The sequence below is a fragment of the Panicum virgatum genome, chromosome 2N (genome assembly GCF_016808335.1).
Source record: "Panicum virgatum strain AP13 chromosome 2N, P.virgatum_v5, whole genome shotgun sequence".
In the NCBI taxonomy this organism is placed as follows: Eukaryota; Viridiplantae; Streptophyta; class Magnoliopsida; order Poales; family Poaceae; genus Panicum; species Panicum virgatum.
The window spans coordinates 30,310,628-30,319,770 of record NC_053146.1 but is presented as its reverse complement, the minus strand read 5'-3'; the positions used below and the strand labels follow the sequence as shown (position 1 = coordinate 30,319,770).

Below are 9,143 nucleotides of genomic sequence, written 5' to 3'. Positions count from 1 at the left end.
TATCATTAGCATAGGGGCAACTTCTACTTCTCCAGGGCGCTGCACATGCTGTTCCAGTACCTGCACATTTCGGTGGAGATTTTCCACTTGGGAAGACAGAGGACACACCCACGGTACCCAGAAGAGTGGACTGTGTCTACTCGGATTCTCGTGCTGAACAACATGCATGGAGGAACAACAGAGGTCTCAGTTCACTATGCCATATCAGTCAGAGATACCTATGAAGCTGGAATCAGTGTCGCTACAAGTTAGGCTTTGTCATTGCTGTGTTTCCACCGTGGATCTACTTTGGACGACTCCGTCTGGAGACACTTCCCTAGGCATGCTGAAGGAGACATGAGGTGCGCCATCATTGGAGTGCAGAACTTCCTGAACACCAGGATGTTTGCTCATGTTGGACTCACCACCGCGCTTCACACCTAGATGGAGCGCACTTCTGGGGAGCTTTAGGGCATCCGCCACCGGCTGGCCGATGCAAGGAGGGAGAACGATACACTCAGAGCTTATCTTCAAGGGAGAGATCCACCTAACCATGAGGATGATGACTACAGATCCATTTCACCGCCCCGCAAGAGGACTAACTTTGGCCCTCAGCACTCCACCACCACCGTGTTGCCTTAAGAGGTTCCCTAAGATAGTAGTCCACGTTTAGTGTCGCTTAGTGTTAGTCGAGTCGTTTGTGAGTTGTGTGTAATGAACCTTATGGTGTGCTTGTGATTTTGTTATTATGTTAATGGTGTGATTTGGATCTTTGTAATGATTGCGATGTATTGTGGGGGTAATTGCCACAACGACATCGATTTGGTTAATAATAATTAGTGTTGGGTCATATCTTCAGAAATCTTCAGCTTATTATCATTTTTTATCATATTTGCTCCATCATATCATTATCTTTGTGTTATTCATATCCATTAGACTTTCAATACTGCTTTCATCCATGATATTCATATCTATCTTATTCCTGCTATCCATGCCTTGATCATATCTATTTGTTCTATCTGCTGAATACTTTTTACTCCTATCTCTCTAATCATTAAGGCTTAGAATAATTGAGTTAGAACTGTTATTAGCTACTACTTGTTAGTAACCCTTACCTACTTAAGATGTTGTTCTTCTATATGTCCTTGCTATAGAATGGAGCTGTTCTTGGAGGGTCTGAATGGAGGATTGCAATATCAGCTAATCGCTCACACCTTTCCTAGCTTTCAGAAGATGGTAGACAAGGTGCTGGTTCTTGAGCACAAGCGCCGTGAGCTGGAAGACCGCAAGAGAAAGTTGAACAGCCCAGGGCAGTCCAGCAGCAGCACACGCCCTCCCTTGCCTATGCCACAGGGGCCACAGTAGCGCATTGGGATGCAGCAGGGGCAGCACCAGAATCAGTGCTTCAACCAGAACCAGAATCAGTTCTAGCGCCCATATCAGATGGGTCATCATCCCAGCACCCGCCCAGAATCGTCAGAATGCACTCCCTGGCCCTCAGATGAAGACTAGTGCTCCTAGCACCCCTGTTCGGAAGGGATTCTTCCATTGTGGTGAGGCTGGTCACTATGCCAACAACTGCCCAATGAAAGTTGCACAGAACACAACAGGGCAGACCAACAACAATTGTCAGAGGCAGAATCAGCAGCAGCAAGGCACAATGGGAACTAGAACCAGCAAGTCAACAGAGGACAGCAGAACTATGCATGTGGGAGAGTGAACCATGTGACCGCTGAGAGTGCTCAGGAAGCTCAAGATGTGGTGGTTGGTATGTTTCTTGTCAACTCAGCCTGCACTTCAGATTTATTTGATTCTGGTGCATCACATTCTTTTATCACTGCTCACTTTGTTACAAAACCTAATATACCCATGTGCATCATGCCAAAACTCATGTTAGTTAGTTCACATAGTGGGGGTATGAAAGCTGCATATTTATGTCCCAACGTAAGTTTGAGAATTATGGGAGTAGACTTTCCAGCCAAATTAATTATTCTAAATTCCCATGGGATTGATGTGATACTTGGTATGGATTGGTTGGGAGGATGCAAGGGAGTAACTGATTGTGCCAAGAGATCAGTGAAACTGACCAGTCCACAAGGAGATAGAATTGAGTTTGTAGCAACTGTGCTGTCAGCAATAGATTGTGTGGTTAATCAGCTTGAGGGAAACAGACTGGAGGATATCAGAGTTGTGTGTGAATTTCCAGATGTCTTTCCAGATGATCTGCCTGGTATGCCACCTGATCGAGATATTGAATTTGTTATTGAGCTTTTACCATGAACTACACCCATATCTAAGAGACCATATAGGATTCCTGTTAATGAACTACAAGAATTAAAGAAATAGTTAAAAGAATTGCTGGATAAGAATTTTATTCATCCTAGTTCTTCACCTTGGGGTGCACCTGTTATATTTGTGGAGAAGAAAGATGGCACTCAGAGGATGTGTGTGGATTATAGATCACTCAATGAGGTCACAATTAAGAATAAATATCCCTTGCCTCGCATTGAAGATTTGTTTGATCAGTTGAGAGGAGCTAGAGTGTTCTCTAAGATTGATTTGAGGTCAGGTTACCATCAGTTAAAAATCTGGCCATCAGATATTGAGAAGACAGCTTTCACTACCAGATACGGGTTATATGAGTATACAGTTATGTCTTTTGGGTTGAGCTTACTTTATGTACTTGATGAATAAGGTATTTATGGAGTATCTGGATAAGTTCATTGTGGTGTTCATTGATGATATTCTGGTATATTCCAAGAATGAAGAGGAACATGAGAAACATCTGTGTTTGGTACTGCAGAAGCTAAGGGGGAATCAGTTATATGCTAAGCTGAGAAAATGTAAATTCTGGTTGGATGAGGTATCTTTCTTGGTCATGTTATCATTGATGGAGGTATTACAGTAGAACCAGGGAAGGTCAAGGATGTGTTGGACTGGCAGCCGCCTCAGACAGTGTCAAAAATCAGGAGTTTCTTAGGATTGGCTGGATATTATCGCAGATTCGTTAAGAACTCTAAAATTGCTAAACCTCTTACTACACTTTTGGAGAAGGGAAAAGATTTTAAGTGGACAGATGCCTGTCAGAACAGCTTTGAGGAATTAAAGAAGAGACTCACTACTGCACCTGTGTTAGCGATGCCTGATATTCACAAGAATTTTGATATATATATTGTGATGCTTCTCACCAAGGTTTGGGTTGTGTGCTGATGCAAGAAGGTAGAGTTATAGCTTATGCTTTGAGACAGTTGAGGAAACATGAGCTGAATTATCCAACACATGATCTGGAATTGGCAGCAGTGATTAATGCATTTAAGATTTGGAGGCATTATATTCTGGGTAATAGATGTGAGATATATACTGATCACAAGAGTCTGAAGTACAATTTCACTCAGAATGACCTTAATCTCAGGCCGCGCAGATGACTGGAATTAATTAAGGATTATGATTTGGGTATCCATTATCATCCAGGGAAGGCTAATGTAGTAGCAGATGCTTTGAGTAGAAAGAGTCATGCTAATGTGGTTCTAGCTTATCCTTTGGAGTTGTGCACAGAATTTGAGCAACTCAACCTTTCCATAGTATCTCATATAGAAGGTGTAACTTTGGAAGTGGATTCTACACTTGAGCAATATATCAGGAAAGGAGAGCTTGAGATTAGAAAATAAAAGAGATCAGAGAGCTCATGAAGGAGGCAAGGCCTTAGACTTTACAGAAGATGCTCAAGGAACAATCTGGTTCAAGAAGAGGATTTGTGTGCCCAATATAGAGTCAATCAGAGAAACCATCCTGAGGGAAGCCCATGATTCAGCTTATTCGATTAATCCAAGAAGTACCAAGATGTATCAGGATTTGAAATATGGCATGAAGAGAGATGTGGAACACCAGAGGCCAGCAGGTTTGCTTCAGGCTTTGCAGGTTCCAGTATGCAAGTGGGAAGAAATCAGCATGGACTTCATTGTGGGACTGCCTCGCACTCATGATGGTTATGATTCGACCTGGGTAATTGTGGACCGTCTGACCAAAGTAACTCATTTTATTCCTATGAGAACTACTTACACTAGTGCCAAGCCAGCAGAGCTATATATGTCAAGAATTGTGTGTTTGCATGGTGTGCCTAAGAAGATAGTCTCAGATCGAGGTATTCAGTTCACTTTCTCGTTTCTGGTAGAAATTACATGAGAATTTTGACCCTCAGACTGATGGTCAGACAGAAAGAACTAACTATATATTAGAGGATATGCTGAGAGCTTATGCCTTGAAATATGGTACTAGTTGGGATAAGAGTCTGTCGTATGATGAGTTCTCATATAACAATAGCTACCAGGCCAGTCTGAAGATGTTGCCGTTTGAGGCTTTGTATGGCAGAAAGTGCAAAACACCCTTGCATTGGAGTGAAACTGGTGAAAGTCAGGTATTTGGGCCAGAAATCTTAAAAGATGCAGAACAACAGGTTCAGATTATCAAAGAGAACCTGAGGACAGCACAATCTAGACAAAGGAGTTATGCAGACACCAGACGTAGAGAATTGGAGTTTGAAGTTGGTGATTATGTCTATTTGAAGGTTTCACCCATTTGAGGCCTCCGCAGGTTCAAGGTCAAGGGAAAGATGTCACCAAGGTATATTGGACCGTTTCAGATACTTGAGAGAAGAGGTGAGGTAGCATATCAGCTAGAGTTGCCAGCTCGCCTCTCAAATGTGCATGATGTATTTCATATCTCTCAGTTGAAGAAGTGCTTGCGTGTGCCTGAAGAACAGTTACCATTGGAGGAACTCAATGTGCAGGATGATCTCACCTATATAGAGTATCCAACCAAAATCATTGAGACAACAGAGAGAATCACCAGGAGCAAGGTGATTAAGACGTGCAAGGTTCAGTGGAGCCATCATTTAGAGGACGAAGCAACTTGGGAGCGAGAGGATGAATTGAAGGCCGAATTCCTCCAACTCTTCTCAAATCCATCCGAATCTCGAGGACGAGATTCAATATAAGGGGGGTAGGTTTGTAACACTCTAAAATTTACTTCAAAATTTTTTCATAATAGTTATATAATTTGTGGAGTCAAAAGGAATTAATTTTGCAATATTTAAAACTCACCATAGGCTTTAAATTGATTTTTTGCATTCATGCTCGTGCATATTTTATTTTTGTATGAATGTGTTTGAGTTAATGAAGCTCCCATAAATTTTTCAGAATTTTCTGAAGCTTTTATCTATTTTATATGAATTAATTTCATTTTCTGGGTGTCAAAAACACTTTTCCTTTTTTCTTTACCTCTCTTTCTTTTTCTTTTTTGTTTTTCTACCCAACCCGGGTCGTCGGCCCGTTTTCCCCCATGCGGGCCCGATTCTTTCTTTCTCCTTTTTCCCCACCGGCCTGTTTTTTTTCCTCCTCCCTCTCTTCTTCGGCCCGTTATCGGCCAACTTCTCTTTTTCTTTTCTGTTTTTTTTTCCTCTCCGTTCTCTCGCTGACGGTTGGGGCCCACCTGTCATCCCCCACTCCTTGCCGTGTCTAGATTGGACTCCCGCTCCGCCGCGCCTGGGACAAGGGCCCGCATGCCGAGGCCGAGTCGGCCACCCGGCCGCGTCCTTCTTTTCCCATGTGCCCCGGCCCTACTTCTTTTCCGCCGCCTCTTTCACTTTTACCCTAACCCCTACGCCCACGCACGTTGTTGACGGTCGTTAAGTGCGAAATATGACCGTCAACTATACTCATTAAAGAAGGAAAACTATACCACTTACTTGCATATTTGTATCACTAACCTAGCTCCACAGTTGTTTTTGAGAATTTATGTTTTCAGGAGCATAAGTCCGAAACACGACGAATACGCAGATAGAAGCAACAGACGATCGTATCCTGCATAACATGAGCAAAGGAGGCCCACAAACCAGACCAAACTAACCAACCAAGCCCCGACACAGACCATCTGACATCAGGACCTACCAGGCAGTGTCCCAGAGAAGGTCGGTGGCAAATGGCGCCAAGGGGAGGTCGGCCGACCCCCCTTGCCAGTGTCTCACGCTGAGTTTTAGTGGGAAGCTTGATCCTATCCTCTAGAGGTCGGTTAGGCATGTTTCCATGTATAGATTTGGCGAGAACCGATCGCAAGCACTATATAAGGGGCCTCCCACCACTCTCTCTCACACACACCACTTGAAGGCCTCTCTCTCTACACTCTCTTGTGACTTGTACTCCTTAGGATAGTGGAGCTAGGCTAGTACTTCATCTCCTTAACGAATCCAGTCGTCCTCGGGGTCTGTGAGCAATCCTCGGCCTCTGGTATGGCTTTGTATTCTGACTTTCATTATGTTATTCATATCGAGTTCGTTCTTGGTTATCTTGCTATGTTCTTAGCATGCTTAGCCTTGATCTATGCTTCATCAAGTTATTCTAGTTGCTTGCTTAGACCAGATGATCTGGGTAAGGATATCGATTCGTTGTGCTTTCGGGCTTGCCCTAGCATCTTACCTGTCCATCCGAAGGGTGGGGGACCAGGGGGTGCTAGGGTAGAGACCTCATATGCGGGCATGGTGCCCGGGTATGCAGGATCCTTCAGATATGACGGTGCTCCACAGTGTGACTGGGGTAGACTGCAGGTGGTGATAGCCCTGTCGGTCCGCCGGGAAGCTGCTTCTCGATTAGTGTACTCCCTGACATTCGGGTACGGTGTAGGAGTTCATGCAAAGATGAAACGGGACTAGATGTTCTCCAGTGCGGGTCATTCTCCCCGATGTCCCTAATTTCCCGACACCTGCAGTTCTAAGCAATGTGGCTAACGTAACTTATCCGCTAACATGAATAGTATACTAGGAATCTTTGCCTATGCTCCCACTAACCGTAGGATTGCTTGTTTATTCTTTATTCATGAGAGTTGGCTGTTCTGTGTGTGTCACATTACCCCTGATTATCCTTTATCTATCACTTACCCATGTATAGTCAGTGGTCTTCATCTTACTTCATACGTGTCATGGTTATGCAACTAAGTAAATACACTTTACACAACCTAGCTATCCCTTGGAAAATATAAATAACGATACCCTGAATACTTTCGGGTGAAATTCTACAACGGTATATCTATGCGCTTGCAGATCCTTCTATAAACATTAAGAAATACCACACGGCATCTTCGAGGCACCATTGCTAGGAACTAACCACTCCTAGTGGCGACGCTAAGAAATGCCAACAAGCATTTCTGGCGCCGTTGCCGGGGATGGCACTAGGTGTAAAGTTATTTACTAAAGTACATAAACATGGTAATATAAGTAAGAGGTAGCTACTACTTATACAGGCTAATGTGTTTATCTTTTTGTTTTCTCCTGATTGGATGAAAACAAGGTAGTGTATGTCTGGTTTCTCCTTGCCGACAAACTTTGTTGAAAATCCCGAGAAGCTCGTGAGAAGGGTCCGACCTCGCGTCATCCCTCCTCCGATCTCGCAGTCGACAAGCGAACCAGCTTCCTAAGCACCATCAATCACTGAACTCATGGTTGAGAAGCCTCTCCGCGACTTCTCCAGTCCCTCAGCTGCCAATGTGGCAACTAGACCCAACGTTGATGTTGGGGACATGAACTTTGAGCTGAAGTCCAGCCTCATAAACATAGTGCAGGCTAGCCCATTCTGTGGCAAGCTGAATGAGGACGCTAATGACCATCTCCAGAATTTCCTGGAGCTTTGCAAGACTGTAACCATACGGGGCATTACGGCTGACGCCATCAGGCTCCGCCTATTTCCTTTCTCCCTCCTGGGGAAAGCGAAACAGTGGTTTTATCAGAACAAGGAAGCCGTCAGCACGTGGGACAAGTGTTCCACAGTGTTCCTCGCTAAATTCTTCCCATTAGGCAAAACCAATGCCCTATGTGGAAGAATTTCAAGTTTCCAGCAGACGGGAATGGAATCCATCCCAGAAGCTTGGGAGAGATTGCAAGAATATATACTCGCCTGCCCTCATCGTGGGATGGACGAGTGGCTCGTGCTCCAAAGCTTCTACAACAGGCTAACGACTACATCCAGAGCCCACCTTGATGCTGCTGCTGGAGGAGCCTATCTCGACTTGACAATTGCCAAGGCTATGGCCTTAATCGAGAAGATGGTCTCCAACCAGGGCTGGAATGAGTAGCGTTCTCAGCCCAGAACCAAGGGAAGAATGCATACCATCAAGGAGATGGATATGCTCACCGCCAAGCTGGACCTCCTAATGAAGAAGCTTGATGAAGGGAACCGGCCACAGGTGCCTGTTCCCGTCCATGCTATGAACTCGTACTTTACGTGCGAAGTTTGTTGTGACTGTGGACACTCGGGGAATGACTGCCCCAAGACCCGTGAAGACGCGGCCTACATCAACAACAACACTGGGTTCCGTCCACAAGGAGGCCAGGGGTGGGGTCAAGCATGCCCACCATTCCAAGGAGGTAACAACTATAACTCAAATTTCAATTCGAACCAACCCTTCTTGAGAGACTTAGTCTTTGGCCAAGCTAAAATCAACGAATCTCTAAACAAGAAGCTTGCTGCCAATGATAAAATTTTGGAAAGCATACATGCTAAAGTTGAAACTCTTTCTTCTACACTTGAAAACCAACTAAGTTTCAACAAAATGATAGAAAGTCAACTTGCACAAATCGCTGATGCTGTTCCTATCTCTGAGAACGGGAAGATCCCGGGGCAACCCGAATCTCCTGTTGAAACTGCAAATGTAGTGTCTACCGGGTGGGGCAACCTTCCCCGACAGACTTCTAACCATGCAGGAAGAACCACGCACCCAAGGATGAATGCGTGGGGCGGGCTGACAGCGAAAATACATGGAGATCCAGGGGTGCCCGTGATCACCTGTTCCATCTTCGATCAATCCTTTACACGGGCCCTCTGCGACCTTGGGTCAAGCATAAACATCATGCCCAAGGTAATCTTTGAGGAATTACAGTATCCTGCTCTTTCCCAGACCCGTATGCTCGTACAGCTTGCAGATTCCACAATCCAACATCCCGAAGGGATAGTTGAAAACATCTACGTACGAATCAGGAACTACTTCGTCCTCGCCGACTTCGTCGTCCTCAACATGGAGGGGGATCTGGGTCTAGACCTTATTCTCAGACGACCCTTCCTAAACAGTGTGAAGGCTAGGATCGATGTCGGATCTGGAGAAGTCCAGTTCCGCATCGGGGT

At 44.8% G+C, this 9,143-nt stretch overlaps 1 non-coding gene across 1 annotated transcript; it reads right to left on the bottom strand.

The window, feature by feature from the left end:
- Nucleotides 1–7,830: 7,830 nt before the first annotated feature.
- LOC120663229 lies at nt 7,831–7,937 on the bottom strand. Its single transcript, XR_005670446.1, has one exon. It is a non-coding gene; the product is annotated as a small nucleolar RNA R71 (small nucleolar RNA).
- Between the last annotated feature and the right edge of the window lie 1,206 nt (nt 7,938–9,143).